Source organism: Sinocyclocheilus anshuiensis, unplaced genomic scaffold (assembly GCF_001515605.1).
Source record: "Sinocyclocheilus anshuiensis isolate Anshui unplaced genomic scaffold, SAMN03320099.WGS_v1.1 scaffold412, whole genome shotgun sequence".
Classification (NCBI taxonomy): Eukaryota; Metazoa; Chordata; class Actinopteri; order Cypriniformes; family Cyprinidae; genus Sinocyclocheilus; species Sinocyclocheilus anshuiensis.
The window spans coordinates 1,617,981-1,630,507 of record NW_015558661.1 but is presented as its reverse complement, the minus strand read 5'-3'; positions in this window follow the sequence as shown (position 1 = coordinate 1,630,507).

The following is a 12,527-nucleotide window of genomic DNA, read 5'->3' as shown; positions in this document are numbered from 1 at the left end:
TGCAGATTTATTTTCACAGCCTTCTTTGATCATATTTACCAAGGGTGCCAATAATTCTGACCACGACTGTATATGAACAAATTTTAGTTGTTGATCTAAATAAAAACAAAATAAATTACATACACATTTATTTTGTACAGTTAATCAAATATGAATTAAATGAAATATATGATACAATAATATATAGTAAAAAATATAATAATGTAATAATGTTAGTATATTGGTATATCATCTAACATTGTTATTTTATTATTATTATAATAATAATATAATAAATATAATTATATTATAATACAAAAATAATACTGATAATATTTTTTTTCCTTCTGTTTTATTAAGGTCACAAGATCACAATAATAACGGCCTCCAAATTCTACAATGCTCTCATTATCTTGCAAATTAATCAGTGCTGGAAATTTGCATACAAATCTTCTCACAGCTGCACTTTCATACTGAACCCCAATGCACATTAAAATGGACTCCATCCAAAACAATTCTGAAACCATTTGAAACTCTCATTTAAGAAATCTCTAGATTTTTCCTGAATACTTTGGTATCTGCCTTCTGCACTGATTTTTTTTTTCTATTTGAGCGGCAGCAAAATCATAGCTTAGAGGGAATGTTATATGCAGGATAGATGCATGTTTACACACTGTACTGACTTACTTTCTGCCACAGTGACTCTCGTGAAGCCAGGCTGGAGCAGGCCGCCACAAACCAGCAGTTTCCCAGCTGCCCTTGGTGCAGGTCATGGGCACTGATCCCATCCACAAACAAGTGAGGATCGTCACACAGCTCCTGATGGAGAAACAGACAGAAAGAGAGAGAGAGAAATAAGAGTGAGAAATTGGTGAGAAGTAAAACAACAACAACAAAAAGCACAGTGTGAATAGCAAAGATGCACAAATATATCTTTTAAGAAAGACTGCAGCAAGCATGTCCAAAAACAAAGTAGTTTGTTCAAAAAATATAGGCCTAGTACATTTAGCTTTACTCTAGATTAATGAAAAGAAGAGAAAAACTAGTACTTGTAAAAGTGTTGGAGACAGAAGCAGAGCACAGGCTGTTTAATTAATTTGATAATAGTTATGAATCTAGATGAAGCAGTACAGTTCTGAAAGCTGTTATAAATCAAATGACTCTCCTTTGCTCTGACAGCATCTAGCACACCTTTACACCGACCTCATCACAACCACTGGGACACACAGACCAGAAACAATGGGCAGCCAGAGATTTTGTGTGACCTAAACGTAAAGGTCTGGGTCTCTTTAAACAGTTGACATACACTGGGCACAGTGACAGAAGCTGAGGGGAATGTAGCAACTCACAGGCTATAGCTCATTTTGCCTCTGTGTTGACTATCTCTCAGAGGAGTTGCCAGAAATGAGCCCTGGAAAAAGACTAAATGCTTTAATAAGCACCTAACAAACCCGTAATGCCTTGTAAAAGCTTAGGGGTGATTCTTATGATGACAACTCATGGCAGGAAAAATAACATACCTTCTCATGCTGTAATATACTAAAATATATATCACTGGAAGTAATAATAAAGTGAGTTCATCAAACTGATTCAACGGTAAAGGTACAGTCACATTATGGAAACTTTGGTGAAATTTCACGGTGTATAGTTACATGAATCCCCATCGACTCAAATGTCAAAACAGGCAGCTTTATATTGAAAAACATATAGGAAAATTTGTTTGAATCCCATGTGAAATCCACGTCACTTGGATTCCTATTATGGAATTTTACCATACAGAGGTGACGCATCTTAACTCCTGAATTCATGAGTCTTTTCAAATAGTGAATTAAAAAGAACAAGCTCAGTAATTCCTGTTCAGGAAACAAACTGAGACATTGATTGTGCTGCAGGATGTTTATTACTAAAGCGAACCAGTCATTTGTTTGTCAACTGGACTACACCAATTGCGCTGAATGATTCTGATGTACTAAAAAGAACCAAAAGAATCAGGTCATAAGAATCATTTGTCCATGAATCAGACTACACTGGTTGCACTGTATGGTTTTTTGATTCACTAAAATTAACTAGTTCATAAGAATCACTGGTCACACTTTATTTTAAGGGACAATTATCACTATTAACAAACCATTAACTATGACTTTTACCCCTATAAACTCCTAATTTGCTGCTTATTAATAGTAAGGTAGTTGTTAAGTTTAGGTATTGGGCAGGATTAGGGATGTAGAATATGGTCATGCAGAATATGTGCTTTATAAGTGCTAATAAACAGCCAATATGCTAATAATACGCATGCTAATAAGCAACTAGTTAAAAGTGAGAATTGGTCCCTGTACTAAAGTGTTACCGAATCATTTGTTTGTAAATCAGTCTACACCTATTGCGCTGTATGGTTCTGATTTACTAAAAAGAACCAGTTAATAAGAATCATGTGTCCATGATCAGATTACACTGGCTGCACTGTATGGTTTTGATTCACTAAAATGAACTAGTTCATAAGAATCATTTGTTTGTAAATCAGTCTGCACCTATTGCGCTGTATGGATCTGATTTACAAAAAGAACCAGTTCATAAGAATCATTTGTCCATGATCAGACTACACTTGTTGCACTGTATGGTTTTGATTCACTTAAATGAGCAAGTTCATAAGAATCATTTGTTTGTAAATCAGACTACACCAATTGCACTGTATGGTTCTGATTACTAAAAAGAACTGGTTCATAAGATTAATTTGGTCATGAATCGGACTACATTGGTTGCACTGTTGATAAGAATTATTTGACTACACTGGTGATGTATGCTTAATAGAAAGACTTGTTTTCTTGTCATTATTTTGCAGTACACACTTTTGTTTTCTTGCATGCAATTCAGAAGCCTGAAAATTTCTTTTGGTCTTAGATTTAAAGAATCAAAAATTAAGAATGTACATGAAATCTACATTTTAATCCAGACATAACTGCTAGTCTAACAAGTCTCACACTTATTTTAAGAATCTGTAAATTGTTAAAAAGTCTTTTTTTTCATGGTCATGTCTTATCTCACCTAAGGTACAAATTGAGCCAGGATCCCTCGAAAACCATATGAGCATGACACCCCTGCTGGGACGGCTAGTCTCTTGAGGTATAAAATACATGTTCTCACAGTCCAAATTTACTTGCTCTCACAACACTCGTTTGTCTTTCACATTGTGCTATCCGGAATCATTTCCACAGCTCAGCAGACGAGGACTCTCCTCACTATCCGGCACACATCCAGCCCTGCACTCACATTTCATTCTTTCAGCGCTGGGCTTCTCTCACCCCTTCAACAACTCACGCAAACCACTAGAGATGAGATATTTTATCATGCCCCCACGGTGTGTGAGAACAGAATGCAATGTCAAATTCACGAGGTGAAACACACACACACACACACACACACACACACACACACAGCATACGGTAGACACACTTCTCTATTCCAGAGCCAAGAAACCCAGACGGCGACACTGCAGCTCTGTTTTTGTTTGTGGTCTGCATATAAAGCTTGATACAATCACAGAGCATGACTGATTTTCCATCAGACGCTTTGATACTACCACTCTGTCATTCATTACACAATGTTATTCAGTCAAAGTTTGACTCAAACAGACAGGAATACAAATTCGGTTCGGTGTGGTGAGTTGGCTGAAGGCGCCGTCGTCCCTCTAAGAGCAATGTCAGGTCATTTTGGGTTTTATTGATCGGATTAAATATCAATCCACGGTAACTTGATTCATTGCTGCCTTCTCATTTCTGACAGTTCTTTAGGATTCTGATTTTTGATTAACACGTGAGCAGCAACGAATCTAGCAAATCTATTTAAAAGCTTCAAAAGCACTCTGACTTCACATTAATCAATAAAACACTTGTCTGAACAGATGTCATTTGTGTGTGCGAATGAAAAAACTCATAAAGAAAGAGACATATAAACAAAAAGCATGAGCGCAAATGTATACAGCTGCAAATGAGCTGCTTTGCTCTCTACTATTTTCTAAGACAACATCCAAACTAAAACAAACCTCATAAAACAAGATATGACATATTTAGTCTATTTACATAGGCAATACAAATACAGCTGTTCACTCTGGCATTAGCATGTTGCTAAGTTAACGCCATCACAGGCTTTATAAAAGGCATAAAAAAATACATGACATACACACATACTGGGTAAAAAAATGTCACATTTTAGTTAGACTGATTAATCATGCTTACTGTTTTTTTCCTTATTGAATTAATTATTAATTTTTTCAACAATTTATAGCAGTTTTGGTTGGACAGACCAAACTCTTCCATACATTAATACTGTACATACAATGCTCATTTGTTCAAAAATAGGTATCTTAGAAGGCAACATAACAATTCTGACTACAGTGTTATTATTGTTAATTAAACTCAAACTAAAATTATTATTGGTATTTGAAATAAAAAAAATATAAATAAAATATAAATATTAAATGAAAAACAAAAATGACAAATGTTGAATTGGCAAATAAATGAAATAACGTTTAATATTAAGAACTGCTCAAATAACTAAAATTAAAACTGAAATAAAAATCAATTAAAGCTAAATAGAAATATCAGAAAAAAATATATTAAAAAGATATTCATAATACATTGGCTGACCACATTTTCAAATATTCTTTGGGTGTAGAATACTTAATAAAATAAAACAATAAAATAAAATAACTGGTTTTAGATGGGACCCTTTTCAGCTGGCCAGGATGGGAGACCAGCTAAATCCTGAGTTTTTTCCCCTAACGGTGTATTAAGCCTTTAAATTATTCCTACATAGGCAGCTCACAATAGACTACTTCCAATCAGACTATACTATAAAGAACCTTAATGGGCTCCTCTTGTCTCAGGGGCTGAAAAAAAAACACCACCATTTGTCTCCAGCGTGCAATATATCAACCTTTATTTGAAGAGCATTTTGTCTTTGAGGTTTTTGCGATTACTTTCACAACTAGAAAGCCTGAAAGTGGACATAATATCTTAACATCCTTCACAAGTCCATTGTCTACCCCGTTCGCTCATGGAACAAAGGACGCTGAGACAAAGACGATGCCAGAGAGAAAGAAAAGATATTGTTTGTGTGCGAATGCTCTCTTCAGTGCAGAATTTTCAGTGCTATGTCTGTGGGTTGGTGGCTATTGTGGAGTATTGTGTGTGTGAGTGTGTGTGTGTGAGTGTTAAGAGGATGGGCAAGCTGACTGATTAGAGTGCAAGGTCATTGTGTTATAGCTCAGCACTCCAGCCACCTCTGCGAACACACACACACACTTTTTAATCACAGCCCAAAATGGAATCCAAGGGGCAACCCTCTCCTGGGGCTAGAAGCTTTTATGTGTGTGCGTTTCTTTCACATTATCTCATGTATTGAAGGTTCACAGACTAATACGAGTATGTCTTGGCCAGCTTTGACAGATAAGACAGAGCAGACCACCAGACCAATCACAGAATCACTGAACACAAACTCAGCTCAGTCCAGACACCAGTGAGCCCACAGTCTGGATAAACGACCGTCTATCACCCATTCCACCGGCTTCAACTCATAAAACACAGTCTTTCTTCTCTTTGGAGAGCAGAGGTGGTAAGAAATGGAAGGAAGTGGGTGGGAGTGAGGGATGATAAGTGGTTAAAAAAGCACAACCAGGACCCAAGGGGGGAAAAGACAGAGAAATATGAAGCAGCTGCGGTGAACAGCATTAAAGCTCCTAATGGCGTTCACTCAGTCAGAGTGATTTGTGGCAATGTCTTCATTCACGTCAAACATGGATGGAGTCAGGAGCATTTCATTTTTACAGTTCAGGGACAACAAACAACATGTCAATGTGCCAAATCATTAGGATCCTCCTTGATAGTGAAGTCAACAATGAATCAAAATGGGCCCAATTTACTTTCTTAATGCATGTTCCTGCTGATTCATCAGCGCATGTTATTCCAAAGAAAAATAATGCTATTTTTTGTAATCTTTTATCAAAATGTAACAACCCCCTCTGTGGAACCACTTTATTACACGTAGGCCATGCAGAGTATTAATTTAGTCAAATAGCTATGAAGTCTTTCTATCGTTTTGGTCAGTATAATTTTTTATTAATTAGTTATTAATTAATTAATAATTCAGTATTAATCAAAGATGCATTACATTGATCAAAAGTGGTAATAAAGACATTACAGCAGATTTCTATTTAAAAAAATGCTGCTCTTTTGAACTGTCTATCAAAGAATCCTGGAAAAATGTATAATGGTTCCCACATAAATATTAGGCAGCACAAATGTTTTGAACATTGGTAATAAGAAATGTTTCTTGAGCTGCAAATCAACATATTAGAACTGGAGTAATGGCTGCTGAAAATTCAGCTTTGCATCAAAGGAATACATCACATTTTATTAAAATATAAAACTGTCCCTTTATTGTAATATTTCATAATATCACAGATTTTACTGTATGTGGTAAAATAAGTATTCTTTCAAAAATATTAAACAATTTTACTGAACCCAAACTTTTAAATGGTAGTACATTTTATGCAGTAATTGGTAACACTTTAGTATAGAGACCAATTCTCATTTTTAACTAGTTGCTTATTAACATGCCTATTATTAACATATTGGCTGTTTATTAGTACTTATAAAGCATATATTCTGCATGACTATATTCTACATCTTTAATCCTACCCAATACCTAAACTTAACAACTACCTTATTAATTATTAATGAGCAGCAAATTAGGAGTTTATTGAGGAAAAAGTCGTAGTTAATGGTTTGTTAATAGCGAGAATTGGAGCTTAAAATAAAGTGTGACCCAGCAATTTGATGTTTGCTAACATTAATTTATTAAAGGTTACAGTATTATTAGCACATAAACTCTGAAATACAGTACATCACATCATACTGCAAAATGATTTTCGTACTTAGTATTTTTGTCTTGTTTTCCATTACAAATATCTAAACATTCTTAAATCAAGATACATTTTCTTTAAAAGCAAAATTACTTAAGATATTAAGCCCTGTTTTCTGAACAAATGTATCAAAATTGTGTTACTTATTGCTTGAAACTAAAAAACATCTGCCAAAGAGGCAAAAAAAAAATAATCTTGTTTTCCCTTTGACTTGAGATTATTTTTCTTACCCCACTGGCAGATATTTTTTCTTGTTTTAAGCAAAAAAAAACAAAAAAACATAACATTTCTATAAACTTTACAGAAAACAAGATTAAATATCTTTTTATCCTGATTCAAAAAGTACTTAGATATTTGTACTAGAAAACAAGTCAAGAATACTAAGTAAGAAAATCATGTTTTGCAGTGCAAACGGGCTGTGAATGATGTTTCATGTTGACGTTAAAATCCAGAAATGGGATAATAATGAAATTAAAAATCATAGATAGTAAGTACAGGTACAGCTAGACAACCAAAGCTTGACTAAACTATAATAAACTAAGGCAATCAGATAAAAACAAGCTCATAAAATCTTAAAAGTCCAAAATATTCTTCACAACCCCATTAAGCAATCTAAAAAAGCATGAATTCAGATAGAACAGACAGTCTGAGCATCATTATTCAGTCTCTATAGTCTTAATTATCACTACAACACAATGAATGTGATATTAGCACTGTCTGCACTTGATCCCTATATTCCCACATTCCCCGCTGCTGCTCCTGTGACCATTAAGAAGGTGGAGATTTTAGCTTTGCAGTGTTGAACTGCAGTACAGACAGAACCAATTGTAGTATCTGCCTCAATTATAACCTGAATTAATGACGACAGGAACTGCTGTGGGTGCATTTCAGACGGCCCGGACTGGAACACTTCACTGGTGTGTTTGAGCGAGCGTGTGTGCGAATGAGATTCTGGGTCGGGCATCGTTCCAGGAGTGAGTGAGTGACTGAGAGAAAGGGATAATTGACTTGGACAGGCTTGACACTCAGTATGCCCCTGGGCGAGACGGGCATGGAGGGGGAAAGTATCACACAGCATCCCTGGGATTCGAATTGTTACAGATAGTTTTTAGGAAGCTGCAATGTATCATTAACTCAGAAAAGAGTAATGAAGCGCAGGAAACCATCATGATGCTTCAAGAAGCCTGTTGATGTCTATTTCCCCTCAGCCAATGAGGTTTCACAAATCTAATGTGTCCTTGTGAACTAACATTGACATTATACGGTCAAAAAAGTATTCGGACAACCCTGTCTAATGATTTTCAGAAAAACAAAGTTAAAAACAAAACAAAAACTATAATTTCGTTTGGAATTTCTGTGTCATCCGGTGATGGATGACAGACCTCCGTTACGGATGAATGCTTCAGACTGACCTTTCCTTCTGCCTTGGCTTGACAGTAACAATGATTATAGATTAGACTGATGATGAATTACTAACTGTATGTTACTGATCAACGTATATATTGATTGATGATAAGCAGAATCCCAATAGCACATCTGTGCTGTTTTAAAATTTCTCAGCATCTTGCTGAGCATCTAGTCTATAAGACTAAGACTATATATTTGGATATGCATGGCCATTTATGGTCACACTTTATTTTAAGGTTCAATTCTCGTCATTAAAAAACCATTAACTATGATTTTTGCCTCAAACTCCTAATTTGCTCCTTATTAATAGTTAGTAAGGTAGTTGTTACGTTTCGGTATTGGGGAGGATTAGGGATGTAGAATATGGTCATGCAGAATGTGCTTTATAAGTACTAATAAACAGCCAATATGTAAACAATATATGCTAATAAGCAACTAGTTAATATTGTGAATTGGTCCCTATACTAAAGTGTTACCGAAATGATTAGTCATTTAAGCAATGTTTAAGCAGTACTAACTAACATTTCTCAACTTTTTTGTCTTCCATATAGTATACTACAGTTCAAACGTTTGGCGTTGGTAAGATTGTTTAATGTTTTTAAATGAAGCCTTTTATGTTCACCAAGGTTGCATTTATTTGATCAAAATATAGTAATAAAAACAGTAATATTATGAAATATTTTTACAATTTTAAATAACTGTTTTCTATTTTATAATATTTAAAATGTAATTTATTCCTGTGATGTCAAAGCTGAATTTTCAGCATCATTACTCCTGTCTTCAGTGTCACATGATCCTTCAGAAATAATTCTGATATGCTGATTTTGCTGCTCAAAAATCATTTCTTGTCATTATCAATGTTAAAAATGTATATTTGTGTAATACATTTGTTTTTCAGCATTCTTCGATGAACAAAGTTCAAAAGAACAGCATTTATTTGAAACCTTTTTCAACATGATAAATGTCTTTACTGTCACTTTTGCTCAGTTTAATGCATCCTTGATGAAGATATTAAAATATTCTAAACATTAACATCATGATTTTCTGTAAAGCTGCTGTGAAACAAAATGTATTGTGAAAAGCGCTTTACAAACACAACTGATTTAACTTGAAATGTAAATAGATTAACATTAAAAGAAACTGAACATATTATTTAAGGTTCTGTTTGAACAAAGCAAAATCTTTCCAACCTGGAATCTGTTTAAGAACCTCCCGGGAACCACAAGCAATGCAGGCCACCTGCATATCCCATTCTCTATGCCATCTGCTAAATGAAGAACCGTGAGACTTTAGTTTTGAGCACTGACCGCGGGTCTTTTCCAGTGCACACGGCCGATCCTGTTACCCTGGTAGAAGAGGGAGTCATCCACGGCCGGGAACAGTGGGTCCTCAAACAGACGTATAACATCATTTTCTAAAAAAATCAAATAAAAAATGTATTCTTTTGTGAGTATCAGATATAAAACATCAGTTTTGAGGAACATTTATTTGTTCATCTCTCTATCATCATTGTATTGCATTGAATGACATGAAGAAACAGAACAAACTGAGACAGACTAAATCCAGAAGAACTGTAGCAACGTCTCCAAGATGCTTCAAGAGACAATCTGAGATATCAGTTAATTGTAAACATGCAAATATGCTGTTAAATGATTGAAATATTAACTTGCTCAGAGATATTTCAGGTAAATATTTTATTTTAAGGAGTTTGTCTGACAATTTTTTTTAGGTATTCCTGCATTTTATGAAAAGAAAAAGAAAGAAAACATAAATATGAAAACTGACATTTAAAAATTTAAGAGAGAGAGAGAGAGAAAAGAATAAGAATTAGGAAGAATCAATGAATTATGATTAATTTACTGCCATTGTGTGAATATGTAATCATGTAATCCATAAAAAGTAACAGTAATCTGATTACGAGCATTTTAAAATGTAATGTACTCTTATTAAAAATACTTTATTTTTGGAATCTGGTTATGTAATCCAGATTACATGTAATCAGTTACTACAATTTGTTGTGCAAGTTAAGTGCAGTGACATTATTTGAATTCATTTTCGGTTTGTTATTATTATTCAATTTCTCACTAAATCAGTATATTAGAATGATTTCTGAAGGAAGGATCATGTGACACTGCCATCACAGGAATACATTACACTTTTACTATATTAAAACAGAAAACAATTATTTTCACAATATTATTGTTTTTACTGCATTTTTTGATCAAATTGCAGCCTTTGGGAGTATATTCTTAAAAAAAAAAACATCTTTGAACTTTTTGGACATTAATGTATACCTTAAATGGCAAATAAAATAAAACTCTAGCTGGTCACTTTGCATATTGGTCAGATGTTGTTTTTCCTGTCTAAGTGGGCATTTTCAGGTCAGAGTAAGCTGCAACGTGGACCAAACAAAGTCAAAAGTGTGCACCTGGCCAGACTCCATGAGACAGAGGGTCTAAAAATGCAATTAGAATAGACAAAGAAAAGATATACGATCACAATACAACTGTTTTCTTTTAGATATCGGAAGGAACCAGTCCCTCTAGTACTGATAATCTACAGCACACATTTACTCTGCCTGGCAAGAGGAGATGAAGTCAGCAGCAGGAACTGTACCTGCAGACTCGGCGCTGCTGGGACACTTTGCTTCAAATCCAGGTTGAACTGGAACGTATCATTACAGAGTTGTATTCATCTCAGTGACTGATAGTGTAAAAGTGATGCCTACTGGGATGAGTGTGTCGGTTTAGCACCCCTCTTCCACTGACTGGGGAATACCTTTTTTTGACCGAATGAGTCTATAAGAGCTATTCAAGTGTTTGAAAGTAGTTCAGATGAGCGAAACTTGAGAAAATTTTATCCAATTTTATCTACTTCCGACACGCCGTATCTGTCCAGATCTACAGAAAAGGATCTTTCTGTCCATTTCTCCGCACATTTCCGATGCGTTTTCTGAAATGCATGGGCAGTCTGTCAATCACAGCTCTCTCAGAGGCTAGTTTCGAGAGCTGAGTGAACCGAGCTGCGGTGAATTATTCATCTGCATTCCCAGACCTTCAGGAAGATTAATTATGTCTTCAGCTTTCTGTCCATTCTCTCTGCACTAATGACAGAAAACTCTAGCTTATGTCATTCTACGGCCAGCTCTGCAGTGAAAATGTAAAGACTGGAGTCTTAGATAATAACAGCTTCATCATTATATGATCAAGCAATATCAAGCTATCAAATGTGGGATGAAGCTTCTTCCTCATCTTGATGATCTAATTTATTGGCGATTCTAATGACAACATCATATTATGCATGCATGTTATAATATTCTGGGTTGGATATAAGTAACGTAAGCTTGACAGCATTTGTGACAATGTTGATTACCAACAGTGTGGTTATTGTTAGCCAAAACTTAAACAATTAAAAATTGTTCTCTTTATTAAAATAGATCTAAAATAAAATTTCAAAAAATAAATATTAGATGAAAACAAACTTAAAAAAAACCTAAAAAAAAAAAACAAAAAACGTTGCTCTGGAAACTAACTAAAAACAGAACAAGTTACATACTACATAAATAATACTAAAAAACACCGATTACCACAAAAAAGTAATTTTTTTTGTTGTGTTTTTTTAAAGAAAAGCTCAATTCTATGTTATTGTGAACAACTTACCTATAAAAGTGAACTGGGACCAGTTTTGGAGGATTTAAAAGCAGAAATGTGAAATGCATAATTACATAACAGTACTTATATTAATTATTCTGTTAAAACATATTTTTTGAGCTGTAAAGCTGTTTAAATTATCATTTTTACAGGTGTTTTAATTACAAATCAAGGCTATAGTGAGGATTTTAAAGTTCACAATTTGGCCTCATTCACTTTCATTGTAAGTATACCTCATTTTAAACCAGGTTTTTGTTTGTTTATTTGTTTTCCCCCCAAGAATAGCAGAAATAAATTTTTGTGGTAATCAACATTACTCCACAAATACATTTGATTTAGCTTAACTTGTACGGAAACCTGTAATTTTCCTTGCTTTATTGCATCTCACTTCTTAAAACAGAGAGAATGTGTTTGTAGTACACGACTAGGGACTGGTTTGGTACTGGAAACTCGGTTGAGTTGATTGTGCAGTACACTTGACTGGAGCACCTGGGGAAATGAACACACTGCAGTTGGGACAGCCAGCACGGCAGATGGTGCCTGGCCTCAACTCGTGACTGATTCGTGACATC